The 18,516-nt window shown below is 37.3% G+C and overlaps 2 non-coding genes across 2 annotated transcripts; both read left to right on the forward strand.

Moving 5' to 3' along the window:
- The first annotated feature begins 1,446 nt into the window (after window positions 1-1,446).
- On the forward strand, window positions 1,447-1,527 carry LOC121475376. Its single transcript, XR_005983740.1, has one exon. It is a non-coding gene; the product is annotated as a small nucleolar RNA U2-19 (small nucleolar RNA).
- A 141-nt stretch (window positions 1,528-1,668) lies between these two features.
- Window positions 1,669-1,738, forward strand: LOC121475370. Its single transcript, XR_005983735.1, has one exon. It is a non-coding gene; the product is annotated as a small nucleolar RNA U2-30 (small nucleolar RNA).
- The last annotated feature ends 16,778 nt before the right edge of the window (window positions 1,739-18,516 follow it).

Here is an 18,516-nt window from a genome sequence, read left to right on the forward strand (position 1 = left end):
CTCAGTGGGTTAAGTGTCTCCCTTTGGCTCAGGTCATGATCTCAGGGTCCTGGGATCGAGTCCTGAATTAGGTTCCCTGCTCAGCAGGGAGTCTGCTTCTTCCTCTCACTCTGCAGCTACTCCTGCTGTGCTCTTTCTCTCTCTTTCTACCTCAAGTAAATAAATAAAATCTTTTTTTTTTTTTAAAGGTGTTCTTCTGAACAGCAAGCAAATAGAGAAATCAGACAGTCCGAGGAGTTATCCTGCTGCCACGTGAATGCTTGTTTTCTTTTCTACTCAATATGCTTGTTGAGGAGGAAGTTTTCTCTACCCTTCAAGATTCTTCTGATTGGTCTAAAAGCTAAATTGATGTGAGACATTAATAGGAGAAGATCAATGTTAATTTTGGATGTATAGGAATCCCGCATATATGAAAGTTCAAAGACAGAAGAGTAAATGCAGTATATTCACCATCGACGGTGATAACTCTATTTGTGGAGCAGGTCCTCTAACTTCCTTTAGGCAGTTAGGGAAAAGTCAAATTTTCTTCCTGAGTGTTTGGGCCTGAACAAACAATCAGTTTTCAGCTCAAATCATCTACATGCCAAAGTGTCACAGCTTTTGGCAATTCATTCTCAACTCCTACCGGCTAACCACTGTGATCCTGCATCTCAGGCACCAGGGCAAATCCAGATAAAGGTGATACAAAACACATCACACATTTTCAATAGAAAAATTAAAATGGAACACAGATGATCCACATATAGTCAACAATGCAAAACACTGAAATCATACTACATAGTATCAACAGATACCCTCACTTTAATACTTCGAATATGCTTGAAGATAATAAAGAAATAGTTATTCTAAATTACTATGGCATTAGCTTTTCCTCTGTATTTTTTTGAATTTTTAAAGTTATTTATTTATTTATTTATTTATTTATTTATTTATTTATTTGAGAGAGAGAGCGCAAGCAAGGGGAGGAACTGAGGGAGAGGGAGAAGCAGACTCCCTTCTGAGCAAAGAGCCCAACATGGGATTCAATCCCAGTACCCTGGGATCCCAAAGGCAGACATTTAACCAACTGAGCCACCCAGGCATCCCTCCTCTCTATTTTATTATTGATTCATATACTTGTCTATCAGACATTCACTGGAGTCCCAGATATGCAACAGCATTGCTTGGAACTGTGAGGAGAAATGTCCACAATTATTTCCAGTCTCCCAACAGGAACCTGTTATAATTTAGTGGAGCCTTGAAATTTTAAAATAAGAGTTTTAAGTTCAGTTAGCTATACCATCAAATTTCTCTAGCGTTGTCTTATATACTGAGGCTCTAAACTTGTAAGTTTTCTGTTTATAAGCTGTGTGATCTTGGTCAAGTTATATATCTCCTTGGGGATCATCTTCCCATTTGTGGAATAAAAAGAATGAGTGCTCTCTGAGATCTGCTCTTACTGAAGTGGATTGATGATGAAAATAGCCCAAATTTGATTATCAGAAGCCCTTCTGGTCTACCTGATGCATGATCTCCATAGTTCTGAGAAGGAAAGGTAACTTAGAACAGTAAAGACTTACGTCAGTAGCTGTGTATGCCAAGATGACAGTGTATAACTGATGACTTAATGAATGACATTGGGATGAGGGTGGAGGAGGTATGTGTGTAGATGAAAGACAAATCAGTTCTGAGCCATGATGGAAAGGTTTTACTCTTGACATTTACAACAATGAAGATTTCTACACTTGATCTGAGCTCAAAAAAAAAAAGTGTACATATTTCATTAGGTTGTTGAGAAAACTAAGTGAGATTAGGCTTATGAAATATTTAGATAGTCTAACACTTAGCAATGACTCCGTATGTGTTAGTTATGACTATGATTTGTAATCATTATCATTAAAGAAGTCATGCCATTATTAAAAGTATTATTAGAAGCTCAGAACAAAGTTTTAAATATTTGAATTATTCTGAAAAAACACAGAGATTCAATATGTATGTGTTTGTCTTGTAGCAAGAAGGAAAAAGAAGACATAGAACCATCTTGCAAATTATAATATAATCATGTATTAATATCTCAAGATACAAAAAGGAGTGGTTATTAGACTGATGGGAACCAGAGAGACTTGAAATGCCTAATTATCACCTCTCTGGGGATTAGCATCAAGTCACTTTTCCTGATCACTGGAGGGTACAAGTTCATCCATAAGCATGGACCAAATGAATAATAAGTAGATCCACTGACAGACACCTTGAGAAATAGGAGAATTCAGATGTTCAGGTCAGACACCTGAGGCACAAAATTCATTTTATAAAGTCATCCAAGTTGTGCTAGCAATAAAATTTCACCCTTTTAAAAAAATTTTTTCCCTTTGGTGGTGGCCATTAGTTACTGTGCGCGCTTTTCCTCCTATGGACTTGGTATCCATGGGGCGACTGTGTTTACTCTGTTCAGTGAACTGTGCTGAAGCACCTTTCCGCAGCCCTTCATTATTACCTCTGAAGGGATATAAGCCTTGAAAGCCTCTTTATAGAGAACCTATATGGGGAAAAAGTAGTTCCCAGCCTTCCACCCTCACATGACCATTATAAGCCCCCGACTAAGTACACACTAATATCTCATAGTTAACAAAGACAATGCTTTAAACTTGCCTTTTTCACACTTCCATAAAGATGCTGGCTCTGGCATTTTCTAATACACCAAAGAGATTTTTAAAGCCATGACTGAATGTGAAGAAATACTGATCGTAAGGTGTTGTGCTTGTCTTTTTCTATTGTCTTATTTGTATTAAAAAAAGAGTTTAAATAAAGAACATATGGGGGTGCCTGGGTAGCTTAGTGGGTTAAGCATCTACCTTCAGCTCAAGTCATGATCCCCAGGTCCTAGGATGGAGCCTCCAGGTCAGGCTCCCTGCTCAGCAGACCTCTCTGTCTCCCTCTGCCCCTCTCCCTGTTCATGCACATGCACATGCATGCACAGGACCCCTCTCTCTGTCAAATAAATAAAATCTTTAACAACAACAACAAAAAGAACATATGGCAGTATTGTCAGAAAGGTAGAATAAATTGCTTTTAGGGAACTTCCTTATCTTTTCCAACATCACACTCCTCCAGTCCACCAGGTAAAGGAGAATATCTATGCCAGACATTCCTGACCTTACATATATTTCCTTTCCTTCTGAAACTGTCTGGGACTCTATCCTGACCCTTTTTAACAGATAAATGGGGAAAAACCCAACTGTACCTTTCCAACACCTACCTGGTTTTTATATTCTGTACTCGTTCTAGAATCATCATATATTATGTTGGGAGCTTAGACAACACTCTCCTAAATACAGATGGCAAATGATAATATTATTTAGTGGTTGGTAGCAAACTATTTAGATTTAGATATCAACTCCCAGATCTTTAGCTAAGTAATCTTGAAAAAGATAGCCACCTCCCTGATTTCATATCTCATAAGATTACTGATGATAAATGTGAAGATTTATTTTTAAATGTGTTAACTTTCGTGATGCCCGGCATGTAATAAGCATTCACTAGCTCTGTGGCTACTATTCTACAGCTCCCTTCATTCTTTCATGTTTTTAAACACAGACTCTCATGTCAGTCAGACCCAGTTTCAAAGAATATTATGTGTAGGATGTTTACAATAGAATTCATCTTTCTGAATCTCTGTTTATTCATCTATTTTCTCAAAAGTGTTTGAGTATTAAATAATAACCATAAAGTACCTAGCATACGTCCTAGAACTTAATACTTCATGAGTGACAGATGTAAGTGGCAGTTTACCCATTTCCATTCACAGATATATTAGCTAATATAAAAATGCGGTCAACATATAATAATCATAAGTCTGAATAATGCTGTTGACTAGGCCATTTTTTATCTTTCATCACCTGCCTACATGGGAAGGCTAGTTGGAAACACGATGGCCTTGGTTTTGGCAAATGAGATAGTGGCACAAGTGTGCTAGGAAGACTTTTTGGAAGAATTTTGCTTTTCCTAATAAAAGAGACAGAGGAGACTGGTTCCATTTCCTCCCCCCTTTTTTCTGCTGTAACTGTGTCCATGATTTCTGTACGTCCAGTGACCATCTCGAGACCAAGAAAGGAATATAATTTCAGAGATAAGCAACGCTGGCATTACTACATGGATAAAGCAATGCCAGGAACTGCCTACTCAGCATTACTCGTTAACCAAGAAAGTAACTATATAGTTTGGAGAGGTGGAATGTAAGTTGGGTTTTCTGCAAATTAGCCTCAAGAAACCAAAAGAAAAGAAAATATAAAACTTTCACCCCTGCTAACAATTTGAATCTAATTTTTTTATTTTATTATGTATGCTTCTGGCTAGATGCTTCCTTATTCTATATTCTAACATTTCTGGGAATTAGGATACAAACTCATGCATGTTGATAATGGTTTAGTAATTCTTTTTAACCCTTACACTTCCTGAATTCTTTTGTTCTTACACTTTAGAAAGAAGGAAAACTGTAGATACATATTATAAGGAGGGAATGAATTTTTAGAGGATTCTTTGAGAAGGGTTATGTGATTATCATTCCCATTTTATAGATGAGAAAACTGAGGAATTGGGAGGCCTAAATTCCCTTAATCTGTAAGAGATATATCCAAGCAACATGGATGCAACATTATACTATTTGTGCCTCATGTTCCTTATCAATGAAATATGATGGTCCTACTGGTTGGCTTCTAAATATCCTTTCAGGTGTATTTTCTACTTCTTTCAGAATATTAGCTTCCAAGTTTCTCCAAGTACTGCTGTCCTCACCACTACAATTAGAGAGAAGCACCATCAATAGGGAGACAGTTTGGTACAGATTATCGATTTAAACATGGCCTGTCTTAGCCACTTTTATAATGTTTATGGCCATGAGAGATTTACCTAAAAACCGATAAACCTGGTTTCCTCGCTTATGAAACTGAATATGATATCACATAGTGATTTGATGAGACTTCAATAAGATCATCCATAGAAAGTACTTGTCCCACAGCCCATTAGGCCCCCTACTCAGCAGGGAGCCAGCTTCTCCCTCTCCCTCTCCCTGCCACTCCCCCTGCTTGTGCTCTCTCTCTCTGTCAAATGGATAAATAAAAATCTTTTAAAGATGAAATAAAATAAAGTACTTATCCCACAGGACTCAGTATACAATGCTCCAAAATATTAGTCATCATTTTTGTTGTTATTGCTATTATGTTAACCTCTGAAAACTTAATTTCACGCAAGCTGGTGAGGATTTTCCCATGAATTAAAATCTATTGTCAAGAAAACCATCACTGACATATTTGATACATTTCATTGATCTTATTCATAATATCACATTATAAAGTATTTTATTTGATGCATGTTCTCTTCTTAGGAATCCTGAAAAATAAACCTAAGATTCACTTTCATCTTACTAGGCCTATAGCCAAAAAAAAAATAAAAAATCTACCAATGATACTAACAAACAAAAGCAACCTTCCTTTAATTTCTTCTACCAATCAATAACTAGATCCGTGATAGGGTGTTAAAAGCAGGACAATTTCATAACAAACATCACATTAAAAACTGGATTCCATCCAATTATCAGATCCCAATAACATACATCCCAAGCTACTTAAGGAATTGACTGAAACAATTACTGAGCCACTAAATATTATCTATGAGATTTTGAAGGACATAGTGACTCTGATAGCAATAATTCATCACCTTTCTTTTAGAAAGGACAATTCTAAAAGTAATAAGCCAATCACCTTGACCAGACGACTAGTAGATTTCCAGCCACACTCTTCAGAGCCTAGCAAAAGAAACTCTTAAGCTTTTCCATGTGCTTTTATCTATATCCCTCTTTTAACTTCAGTTGAAGTATCCATATACATGAAATTTATATTAATATGAACATCACATGTATGCACGCACATACACACACAATATAAATTTTACAAATTGGACTTTGTTTTTAAGAAAGGTCTTTAAAGGCTAAGAAGCCAAAGGCAAGGGATCCCTGGGTGGCACAGCGGTTTGGCGCCTGCCTTTGGCCCAGGGCGCGATCCTGGAGACCCGGGATCGAATCCCACATCGGGCTCCTGGTGCATGGAGCCTGCTTCTCCCTCTGCCTATGTCTCTGCCTCTCTCTCTCTGTGTGTGTGTGTGTGTGTGTGTGTGACTATCATAAATAAATAAATAAATAAATAAATAAATAAATAAATAAATAAATAAAAATTTAAAACTCACAAGTCCTCCCAAATATTAAAAAAAAAGAAGAAGCCAAAGGCAAACAAACAAAATTCTGAATTACTATGATTTAGACTTAAAAGACATAAGAAAAAAATCACTAAATTGTTTACAATAAATTCAAAAATACATATTTTTGATTTTTAAGGTTTTAGATTCACAACCTTATGTCAAATGAGAGTAAGTACTACCAGGATGGTTGGGATATTGGAAGTGAGGGGGTTATTCTTGCTTTTTAATTCTGCCAATCAAAGTATCAATGCTTAGCTATTACTGAAATCAACAAAGCCCAAAGCTGGGATTTATTTAATGCAGGAGACTGAGTGAAAGAGCATCCCAACCACGATCTCCAGATTACAGGAGTAGTGATTAGTAACCCTTCACCAAAGGCATTTTTAAAAAGTGTCTCCTGGCTCTCCTGATAGGTATGGTTAGAGGAATACTTGTGCAGTCAGTGGTATGAAATGAATTCAATATTGCTCTCCCTCTGGGCCTTTTAATTCCTTCTTCTGCAGTATGCCAGGTAAATTCCAGATTTAACACTTTCTTGATGATAGGCCACCAATGTCTCTAGCCTATAATTAGTCAACCTAATTGATTAAAATCACTCCTATATGCCTAAACCAGCACATTAAATTCTGTAACTTTTGTGGGCATATTGAGCATATCAGTCATTTTTGTCCAATCCAATAACATCCACACTTACACATGCTTCTGATTCCTGCTAATACAAACTGATGTGGTCCTATAGCCCTTGGGATACATAAGCCACACCCTTCAGAGGAGGCTTTGTATGTCTCCATCAGTCTGTGTTGAGATATAACTAATTATGGGTAGAGGAGCCATGAAGGGTAGAAGTGGTGGGTACCTAGGAGAACGGGCACTTCTTTGTGAGACATCGCACCCAGTTGCAGTCATTAAGAGTTTCATCTCCAGGGGAATCTTTTCCCTCAGATGGGATAGGGAGGTGCCTTTGTTCTGTGGGATTGAGCCTTGGACTGGCACTACAACTCTGCAGCCTTTATAATCAGGCCTTAGCCTTGGTCTTCAGCTGTATCTGCTCTGTGACTACAGGAAATAAAAGAGCTCCTTCAAAGATGCCCTTGAAGATTTCTGATTTCTATCTTGTACTCTGGGTTATAGTTTTATGACTTTGAATTTGTTCCTTTCACCCAGTATGATTTCTAAGATCTTCCCAAACAACCAACTGATCCAAAATCTTTATGGTCACTACCATATGACCAAGTGCCATAGCAGTTTATTCTGCTCCCTTGTTTTCTACACCCACATAAGTCTGTGCCACACAGGTAGAATTTTGAGTAATCATAACTAGTAAGCCATGGACTTTTGTGTCCTATTCTTTCTTACCAAAAGATTATCTGTGTGCCCCTCAAATGCATGGAGCTATCCAATCCATTTTTCAGACTACCTGACTACCAGACATTTAATCAGTCATGTTCCTAACAAAAAAGAGATGGCACATGCAATCTGGCTAATTTGTGAAAAGTTTAATAAAGGACTACTTACAAAGAAGTAAGCAAGGAGATAAATGAGGGAAGATGTAGTTCCTCTAGAGCTAACAACAGTGGAAACCGTCACCTCTCGGCCTGAAGATGCAGGGGAGTAAGCAGTGATGAGAATATGCAATAACTAGCTGTCCATCAGTAAGGAGCTCGGACAATCAACTGCAGGGAGCTGAAGGTCTAAGTGCCCTGACCTCTCCGTTCCCACTCAGATATCTGAATCTGAAGAAGTAAATGAAAATTATCCAACAAACATGACCTAAATAGGGAAGACATTTCAACTGGGATTTTGTAGGCAAAAGTTAGGAGTTTGGATTTCATGCTCACTGCAAAGCAAAGACACTTAAAATTTTTTTTTTTTTAAATTTTTATTTATTTATGATAGTCACAGAGAGAGAGAGAGAGGCAGAGACACAGGCAGAGGGAGAAGCAGGCTCCATGCACCGGGAGCCCGACGTGGGATTCGATCCCGGGTCTCCAGGATCGCGCCCTGGGCCAAAGGCAGGCGCCAAACCGCTGCGCCACCCAGGGATCCCGACACTTAAAATTTTTAAGTGGAGAAATAACATGAGATTCAATTGATGATCTAAAAATAGTCCTCTGGCCCTTCTGTAAAAATTGATTGCAGAGGGTCAAGAGAGAAAATGGGGTGATGAATTTGGAAGTTATTGCAGTGGTTTAGGTAAGAAATGATTGTATTTTTGCTTGTATTAGAAAGGTAGCAGTAAACATAGGTACAAGGGAGTGGCGGGAAGCACAATTTGGAGGGAGAATTCAGATGACTTAGTGGTAAATATAATAAAGAGAATGAGGAAGAAGATATCAAATATAAATCTCAATCTTCTGGACTCACTAACAAGCTACAGGGTGGTATAATTTACTGAGATCTGTTCAGCATGAGCTACTTGAAAATTAAATTTGAGAAAAATCTCTGAAGAGAGAAGAAAAAAAATGTAGTGTATAAAAGTCACACAAGCTGCATAGTTTTCTAGGAACAAAGCACATTTTATTATAGTCTACTTCAGCATTTTGGAATCTTAACCACAAATAAGAAAGCGGCTTTATGGCTGTCTTCTGTCACTGGCAAATGGGAGCTTTCAGAGATGTCTGCTCACCTCTTTGAGATAAATGATATTAGTAACTGAGACAATAAAGCTATTTGTGACAAATGAATAGAATATTGATCTTGTTCTATTTTCCTCTGGTAATTTTTTTAAAAGAAATATTCATAAGAAGCTAGGTTCTAGGCTCAATCAATTGAAAATAACAACAGAATCAATTTATTGTTAACTAACCCATTCTCGGTATTTCTAGCATCTGCGTTTATTTGCTATGGTTTGTACATCTTCCATCAGTCAGAATTCTATTAATTCTTTCCGGGATTATGTACTCCAAAGAGATTCTAAGGAATGGAGCAGGGTTTAAAGTTTCACTATATGCCTTAACCCCTTCCCAAAATTTCTGAATGTTTTGACTGACTTTCCTAAGAGAGAACTAGTCAGACCTTCTAATAAGAATCCTGAAAAAGCAGAGTTCTCTTATCCATACTGATTAAGGTCACTTACACTGGATTATCAGAGAATGGCAACCCTCAAACCTAATAGTTCACCTGCTACTTCTGATGATGATTCCTTCTGGCACCCTCCAGTAAGTAATTTTGTCAGTGGCTTTCGCAGGGTTTTTCACAGAAAATTGTGGCAACGATAGCACCAGTGGGGAGAGGTCCTGCTCCAAGTTCTTAGCATTGGTGCCCAGAAACAATGAGCAGAGCCTGCTGTAAGCAGCTCCTACAAGCCACTCCAGTTAACTCTAGTTAAAAAGACTAGGGCCTAGAACTTTATGACAAGAATGTCCAGAAATTTATAGGTCCAGAAAATATAGCATTTGGTAAGTCTTTTGCTTCCTTGGAGGCTCGAATGCTCTGGAACAGTTTCAGTTCCTATATTTAAAGTTTCAGAATTAAATAATCCATGATGCTTTGACTGCTAACCCAACCAAAAGCTGCCATGTGAGCAAAGTAACTAAGGACTGGTCCTCTGGAGTTGATGGTCATGATTTTGCCTGATGATCTGAAATTCTGGATTGACTGGATGAAGAGTGGGTGCTGACCCTAGGGGGAGGCTGACAAATAAAGGCACTCTCCATAGGGTGTTGACTACCAGACCAAAATCAGACTCTCAGAGAGTTTGTATGTACAGGAACTCAGACAATAGAGTAATCCACACACCAAGAGTCAGTTTTGTTGGTAAGAACATAGAGGTAAACTGATAATAGATACTAAGGACAGAAAGTGGCTAGTTATAAACAAGAGTTTTCTTGAGCTGCAGTTGGGCCACTAAAACTATTGTGGTGGACCCAAAGATAATCTATTTATCCAAATTCCAGCCCTGAAACTATAGAGGGTTTATTTTCTTTCTTATTTTCCAATGTATCTTTCCAGTTAACTATCACCCAAAGTATTCCAAGCATATCTTGAATCCTCAACACCTAAACCTTCTAGCATAAATCCTTATTTGCTAATAATTTTTTTAAAACATCAATAAATGATCACTTTCAGTGTAGTAAGCAAGCATGATGACTTTGGAATAGAATAGCCTTAATTTTAATTGTGGCTTTTTTACTTACCTATGTGACTTTGCCTAAATTATTTAACCTCTCTGATCTTACAGGTTTCTCACCTGCAAATGGGAGACTAGTGTCAAAATTGCAAAGTTTAAAATGTTGCATGTAAAGTGTTTAACAAAAGGTTATTTCTTATTGTAGAATATTAAATTTTCAAAAGATGGCTGTTCTAAACAGAATATTCACAACATCTGTGTTTTCAGAAAAACATTTTGTTGAGGGATCCCTGGGTGGCGCAGCGGTTTGGCGCCTGTCTTTGGCCCAGGGCGCGATCCTGGAGACCCGGGATCGAATCCCACATCGGGCTCCTGGTGCATGGAGCCTGCTTCTCCCTCTGCCTGTGTCTCTGCCTCTCTCTCTCTCTCTCTCTCTCTGTGACTATCATAAATAAAAAAAACAAAAAAAACAAAAAAACAAAACAAAAAACAAAAAAACATTTTGTTGATATTATAAAGTAAAAAACTAGTAGAAATGGAAAAAAGAAAAGGGAAATCTATGCGTATATGAGGGCAATAGTAAGCAGTAAAGGAAAATAAGAAGGAGTTATATCCAATTGGGTACTTAAAACATTCAACCTCATTAGCTGGGGAAGACCCAGGGAGACAGGTAGGCTGAAGTCTTGACTGAGAGGTCTAGGTAGCACCCTCCCCTCAGGTGAGACTTTCAACTGACCATAGGAGCAACATTTAAAGGGCAAATGACAGGGTCTGAAGTTAAACATTTGTTTGCCCACATGCAGTTTGGAATGAACAGCATTCCTATGTTATCACGTCTTTACATCTTCAAGGAGCCTGGTGCACACGTGCTTGCCTTCCCACCCAGATTCCATCTTGGGGGGCCAGCCCAACATGGAGCCAGAGAAGGTACAAGGCAGAAGTTATAGCTCTTGGCATCCAGACCAGAGGGCCAGTTCTGATCTAAAAGCCAGCTAATAATCAATTAATCAGACTCCCAAGATCACTAAAGCAGCACAAGTCTCACAAATGACATTCCTTAGCCTGCCTATGCATCTGTAGGTCTGGGTGGTCAGGTATGCAGGACAAATCACAGACACTTTCATCCCACACGATATGCTGTCATGTGCGTGTGTATATATCCCACATTCCACACGATCTTCTTCTAGTGTGACATTAACACTCTTCCATTAGGAAGTAAGCTGTCTTACTTCTTCCTGAAACTGGGTAAATCTTTATAATTGCCTCAAAACAAAGAATGTAGAAGTGACAGTGCTTGACTTCTGAAGCTAGATCATAAAAGGTGATATGGCTTCTGCCTGGCTCGTACTCTCTCTTGAAACTCTCTCCCTTTGAACCTAGCCACCAAGATGTGAGGAAGCCCAGAACTCATGGAGGGGCCATGTCTAGGTATTCCAGCTGAAAGTCCCCACTAAGGTCTCATTTGACAGCCATTATTAACCACCAGACAGACATGAGTGAAGGGGCCATTAGATCATACCTTCTCTCAGCCTTGAGTCTTCAGTTGAGACTTCAGATATCCTAGAACAGAGACAAGTCATCTCCGTTGTGCTCTTTCCAAATTCCTGGCCCACAGAACCTGTATGAGCACAATAAATCATTTCACATCACTGCATAGTAGGGTTATTTATCATAGTATAGTAACCAGAATACTTGATAAATGATCATTATTATATGATATTATTTCAGAACCCCTAAAATGTGATGTAATAACATTATTATAATTACCATCATCATCATCATTGCTATTTTGTGAGAGTCCTACATATTTCCATAAACATAGAGCCATGCGGAAAGTGTGACTCAATTTATCTAAAGATTCTTTAAAATTAACTTTCCTGGAGCACATATCCCCTTAAATGGAAAGCACCTATAGTGTTTATAACATGTTCTTGCCACCACAGGCCTGAGTCAGGAGAAACTTCCAGAAGTGTTTGACAAGCTGTTTGTGTTTGAGAGCTTTATTTTAATTATGCTGAACAATCAAGAGAATTGAAATAGAATGCTGTAAAGACAAGCATTTTTTTTTGCAAGTTCCCAAACACAATGCATGTTTAATGTGTCTAACTTTTTACACCAGGTATAGAAAGAAAAATGCTATTTCAACAGCAAAAAAAGATATTTTTTGATGGTAATTGGAAGCAAGACAATTTGCTCTAGTTTATTTATAGTAAAACTATAGAATTGTTTTTAAAAAGTAAACTTTTGCTCTTATCAGAAAAATGTATACAACAGTATTGTTTCGTGAGTACCAAGAAATGACAGGTGCTAGTAATGTGGCCAGTTTCTTAGATGAGTCTTAGTTCTTTGTTACCTTTTTATATCTACACTTTATTCTCCTGCCTTCTACTCTTAATTGTCTTTCGTTTTCATCTTATTGCTAAAACTTAAAAAAGTAAGATGCCTTTTAAAATGTGAAATATAAAAAAAATAAATAAATAAAATAAAATGTGAAATAGCCCTATTTTGTTGAAGGAAAAATGCCAAAGACAAGAAGGAAGAACAGGAATCAATAGTTGAAGTAGAAAACTTGAATTATTCACTAGATGCAATTCTGAAAAGTTTAGTATAACTTGGATTTTGGTAAATTATATTTTAGATATACTATCAGAGTTTGATGCTGAAAACACTTATTAAATCTTAGTGTATTTGTTTTGTAAATATAAAGGTTTAAATATTATTCTTATTTAAGATAAGCAATGCCTAGAGTAGAAAATGGATAGCATATATGAATTTAATTGCAAATGAATACAAGTCTTAATGCAAAAGATAAATTTGAAAAACAAAAAGTACTATATTTTATTTCAATATCGAAAAATATTTTTCCATTTTTGGATAAATGAAGAGATTCTTTTTAATGTTTATAACAATAAAGAGATCATTTAAAAATAGATTGATAGATTTAGTTTCATAGACATTTGAGAGCTACATCCATAAAATATGATTCAAATTAATTTTAAAAGTAAAGTGAAAAGGTAAAAAACAATTGCAACATATACAATACATATTTTCACATGTGTAAATACAAAGGCAGAAAGAGAGAGCCAAGACAGAAAAAGAGATCCTTACAAATCAAACATAGTGTTAGAAAAAGGTGTCAAGATATAAAGAAGCAAATGAAAGAGATGAGCAAATAGTTTAACTAATTATGTTTAAATATACATATAGCAAAACACAAATATCAAAACCAACCCATAATGAGACATATTTTTAAATCTACCTAATTTTCTGTCATTGAAATAGGGAAATCAATATTCTCATATAATTTCATACATTGTTATTAAAACTATAAAATAGATACCACCATTTTGACAGATAATTTTGCAAAATCTACTAACAATATGTTTTGTATCATTTGACACATCAATTTCACTTGAATTTTATAAAGTTGAGACATTCTCACCAGTGAGTGAAGATATATGTATAGGATATAAATTTTTTAAATGTTAGTAATAGACAAAGATTGAAGAAAAAACATCTGACCTCAAAGGATGGGTTAAACAAAGATACACGAATACAACTATTAAAAAGAATAAAGTGGATCTATATAAACAGCTATGTTCAAATAGAATGTATGTTAAAATAAAAGTTGTAGGGACACCCGGGTGGCTCAGTAGTTGAGCGTCTGCCTTCAGCTTGGGGCGTGATCCTGGGGTCCTGGGATCGAGTCCCACATCAGGCTCCCTGCAGGGACCTGCTTCTCCCTCTGCCTGTGTCTCTGCCTCTCTCTCTCTGTGCCTCTAATGCATAAATAAATAAAATCTTTAAAAAAATAAAATAAAATGTAAGTTGCAAAACCATATTTATAGCATGATTTAGTTTCTTATAAAATAATATAAATAAAAACAACATATAGAGGGGCACCAGGGTGGCTTAGTTGGTTAAGTGTCTGACTCTTGAATTTAACTCAGGTCATGATATGAGAGTCATGAGATTGAGCCCCACTCAGACTCCACATTGGGCTGCTTAAGATTCTTTCTCTCCCTCTGCCCCACTCCCCCATTCATGCATTCTTTATTTCTCAAAGAAAAAAATATGTATATATAATTAAAGAGTTTGCACCAAGCAGGTAATAAAACTTATCTCCAAAGATGAAATATGAAAACTTTTACTTTCTCCAATCTATATCTTAGGATGATCAAGCTTTTACATGATAAACATGTATTATATTTCTTAATTAAAATATGTAATGTGTTGCAATAAAACAAGAAGTAAAAAAGAAGATTGAATTTTACTGTTTATATGCCACCTATAGACCAAGTTGATTTAAAATCCAAAGAACTCTTTGGCTCTTTTTGTTTGAGTGAAACTTCCTTTTGTTAAGAGTTGCAGGAGGAAGACATCAATAAGACTGTAAAATAGCAGACTCCTGACTTTCCTTTCTCCAGTGGAACACCCCAAACAAACAGCTACATATGGATCAATGTCCTACATATGAACCAAAGAAATCCATAAATTAGGTGACTTATTCCTACAGATCAGCAACTGAAAAAATACCCGTATGAAATGGGTAGGACAAGTGGAGACACTCTCACAACACAAATCCTACCAACAGCCCAGCACCTTACAATCAATGGGGAACCCCCAATGCCCAGTTTCTCCCTGATGAACGAAGGGTTTGGACCATACATCTAGTGCCCCAACTTTAATGGTGCTACCAAGAAACTGGTTCCCAAATCACCCAGCTCTGGGAGCCAACAGGGTCCAGCATTTGCAAGTCCCCAGTATCACAGAAAATAAGAAGGTTATTCTAAAAGCACTGCTCACTGCTCTTCCCCTAGGCTCAGCACAGAAGGAGCAGGCAAGAACATCTAACTCTCCTAGTTGCCTAGTTTCTCCTGGGAAGAAGTTTGACTGTATACTTTCCCAATTCCTCTCTGGGTCATGCTTTTAATCACCCTGGGTCTGGGAGCTCCCTGGGCTTCCCTAGGAGCCAAAAGAGTTTGTGGGCATTTCCTACACCTCCCCCCACCCCCGCCACCACCCCCGGCTTGCTCCAGAGGAAAGTCTCCAGATTTTTCCCCAGAAGAGAAAGTCTGGAGAAAAGTTTCCAGACTTTTCCCCTCCAATCTCCTTCCACAGAAGGAGCTAATTCATACATCTAACACCTCGAATTTTATGGATGCCACCTACAGGACTGGCTCCAAAGTCATCCAGCTCTGAGAGCTGACAGGGCTCAGCATTCATGAGACACTCCCCTTCACCCCACCTCCAGCTACGGAAAAAAAGAGGCATTTTTTTAATGAACACATGAGCACTTCCTAGAGCTATCCCCCAGGCTCAGCACAGAGAAAACAGGCAAAAACCTAAGGCTCTCAATTTCTCACTGGAAAGAGTTTAACTATATACATTCCCAGCTGCCTGACGCTGAGGCCTCTAATTTGTGTGCCTTCTTACCCCAGCTTGCCCCAGTGATAAAATCAAGTCTCCAGCTTCTCTCTGAAAGGTATTTATTTGCCCAGACATTTATTGTCCCAACTTCTACAACTGCCATCTGAGAAGCTAGATCCTAAATTACGTAGCTCTTGGAGTTGACAGGGCTTGGCATTCACAAGTCACCCAGGATCAAAAAGAACAGAAAGGCATTTTCATATGATTGCACAAGTAGTCCCAGTGGCTATTTCCCCCTGGTTTAACACAGAGCCAGTGAGCAAAAATACACAGCTCCCAGTTTCTCCTTGATAGAGGCCAGGCTGCATGTCTACCAGCTGCTGCCTAAACATTGGGCTTTCAATTAGCATGAACCTTTCAGCTGACAGGGTAAGCAATTAAGGTAAGTCCTCCAGGAGCCTAAATAGGCACATAGGCATTTCCCCCACTTTCTGGGCACTGACAAGACTTAGCACCATTCATCTCCCAGGGGTCACTAAGAACAAAGATCACAACTTCCAAGGAAGACAGTGTCGTAGGAGGACCCCAGCTCATCATCAATGTAAATCACCCAGAAAATGGCCTGAAGATTGGCAGATTAAACTCCACAACTATATGTAGAGAAGAGGCCACATCTAAGAGGGTAGGAAGGGCAGAGGTTTGGTTGGGAACTAAATGGACTCACATGACTCTCTGCAGGAGAGAGGGATGCCACAGGCATAAAGAAGGAAGAGAAGCAGAACCCCCCATGGGGACCCTGCATGGGGAAAATGAATCCCCATAACATCTGGCTTTGCAAACCAGAGGGGCCAAATTTTGAGATTTTACAACTGGCAAGACTTAAACCTGTAATTAAAAAAAAAAAAAAAAACACCAGACTTGGCTCTTGGAGAGCTGAGAGAGCAAGAGCTGTCCATCCTTAGAGACAACGCCAGAAACAGCCCACAGAGACACAGTATAGAAGTAGCGGTTTGAAAGGCACCTGGGACATACAGAAGGGTTATTTATTAATCTCAGAGCATGCCCTGGAGGACAAAAATCACCGGAGAACTCCTCCAGGAACAAGGGAAATGGAAAAAACCATATCCATCCTCTACCCCCGAGCATAATCAGAAAAGCAATGCATCAACAAGTGAGAATTCCATTAAAGAGAAAGAAAATATAAAAAAAAGAGTTATAAAACAAAACCATAAAGCTGGAGAATATGATAAGTGAACTGAAACATTTCATAGAAGAACCCAACAGTAGACTAGATCAAGCAAAAGAAAGGATTGGCAAATGTGAAGACAGGTCAGTGGAAATGATCCAATCAGAGGAATGAAAAGGGAAAAACGGAATAGAATGAAGATTGTTTAAATGACATATAGAATCTATTAGTGACACAGTATACACATTATTGAGTCCCAGAAACCCATTCAAAGAAATAATGGCTAAAAACTCCCAAACCTGGGGAAACAAACATTCAGATCCAGGAATCCCAGGGAAAATTATTAAGATAAATCCAAAGAGACCCACAGCAATATACATTATAATCAAATTGTCAAAATTTAAAGAGAACAATTTTGAATACAGGAAGAAAAAGCAATTTGTTGCATATAATAAAACACCCATAATATATGGCAGATTCTTCAGCAGTAACTTTGCAAGCCAAAACTGAGTGGGAAGATATATTCAAACTGCTGAAAGTGATAAATTGCCAACCAAGGATATTTTATCCAGCAACACTGTCATTCATTCATATATGATAGAGAGACAAAAGCTAAAGTTCATCACTCCTAGACCTGCCTTATAAGAAATGCTAAAGGGAGTTCTTGAAGCTGAAATGAAAAGGTTACACTAAGAAATATAAGAGTATATAACTCACCCAATATAGTAAAATTCAGAATACGTTAATATTATAATGGTGTGTAAGTCACTTTTAACTCTAGTATAAAGGTTAAAATACAATATGTTAAAAATAATAATAGCTACAATATTTGTTAGTGGTAAACCACATAAAAAAGATGTAAATTATGAAGTGAAAAACATAAAATGGTGGGGGAAGAATGTAAAAAATGTAGACCTTTTGCATGTATTTGAAGTTGTTGTCATCAGCTTTGTATGTATTTTGTATGTACTTGAAGTTAAGTTGTCATCAGCTTAAAATAGAATTTAACTGGTATGTTTTTATGTAAGCCTCATGGTAACTACAAAGCAAAAATCTATTGTGGATATACAAAATATAAAGAAGGAATCACAGGGAAAAATCATCAAATCACAAAGGGAGACAGCAAGAGAGTAAGCAAAAAATCTATAAACACCAGAAAAGAATTAAATAAATAGCAATAGTAAGCTCTTACCTACCAATAATAACTTTAAATATAAATGGCCTAAATTTTCCAATCAAAAAATATAAATAATGTGAATTGATTTAAAAAAAAACAGCTATATACTGCCTATAAGAGACTCACTTCATGCATAGACTGAAAGTTAAGGTATACAGAAAGATGGTTCATGCATATAAAAACCAAAAGAAAGCAGGGGTAGCTGCACTCATATCAGAAAAAAATAGACTTTTAAATCAAATACTGCAACAAAAGACAAAGAAGATCATTATATAATGATAAAGAATTCAACAAAAGCATATGACAATTGTAAATATTTATGAACCTAACATCAAAGCACTTATATATACACAGCAGATATTAACTAGTATAAAAGAAGAAATAATAGATAGCAATATATTAATACTTCAATATACCATTTTCAACAATGCATAGATCATCCAGACAGGAAATCAATAAGAAAACATTGGATTTGAACTCTACTAT

The sequence above is a fragment of the Vulpes lagopus genome, chromosome 1 (assembly GCF_018345385.1).
Source record: "Vulpes lagopus strain Blue_001 chromosome 1, ASM1834538v1, whole genome shotgun sequence".
NCBI lineage: Eukaryota > Metazoa > Chordata > Mammalia > Carnivora > Canidae > Vulpes > Vulpes lagopus.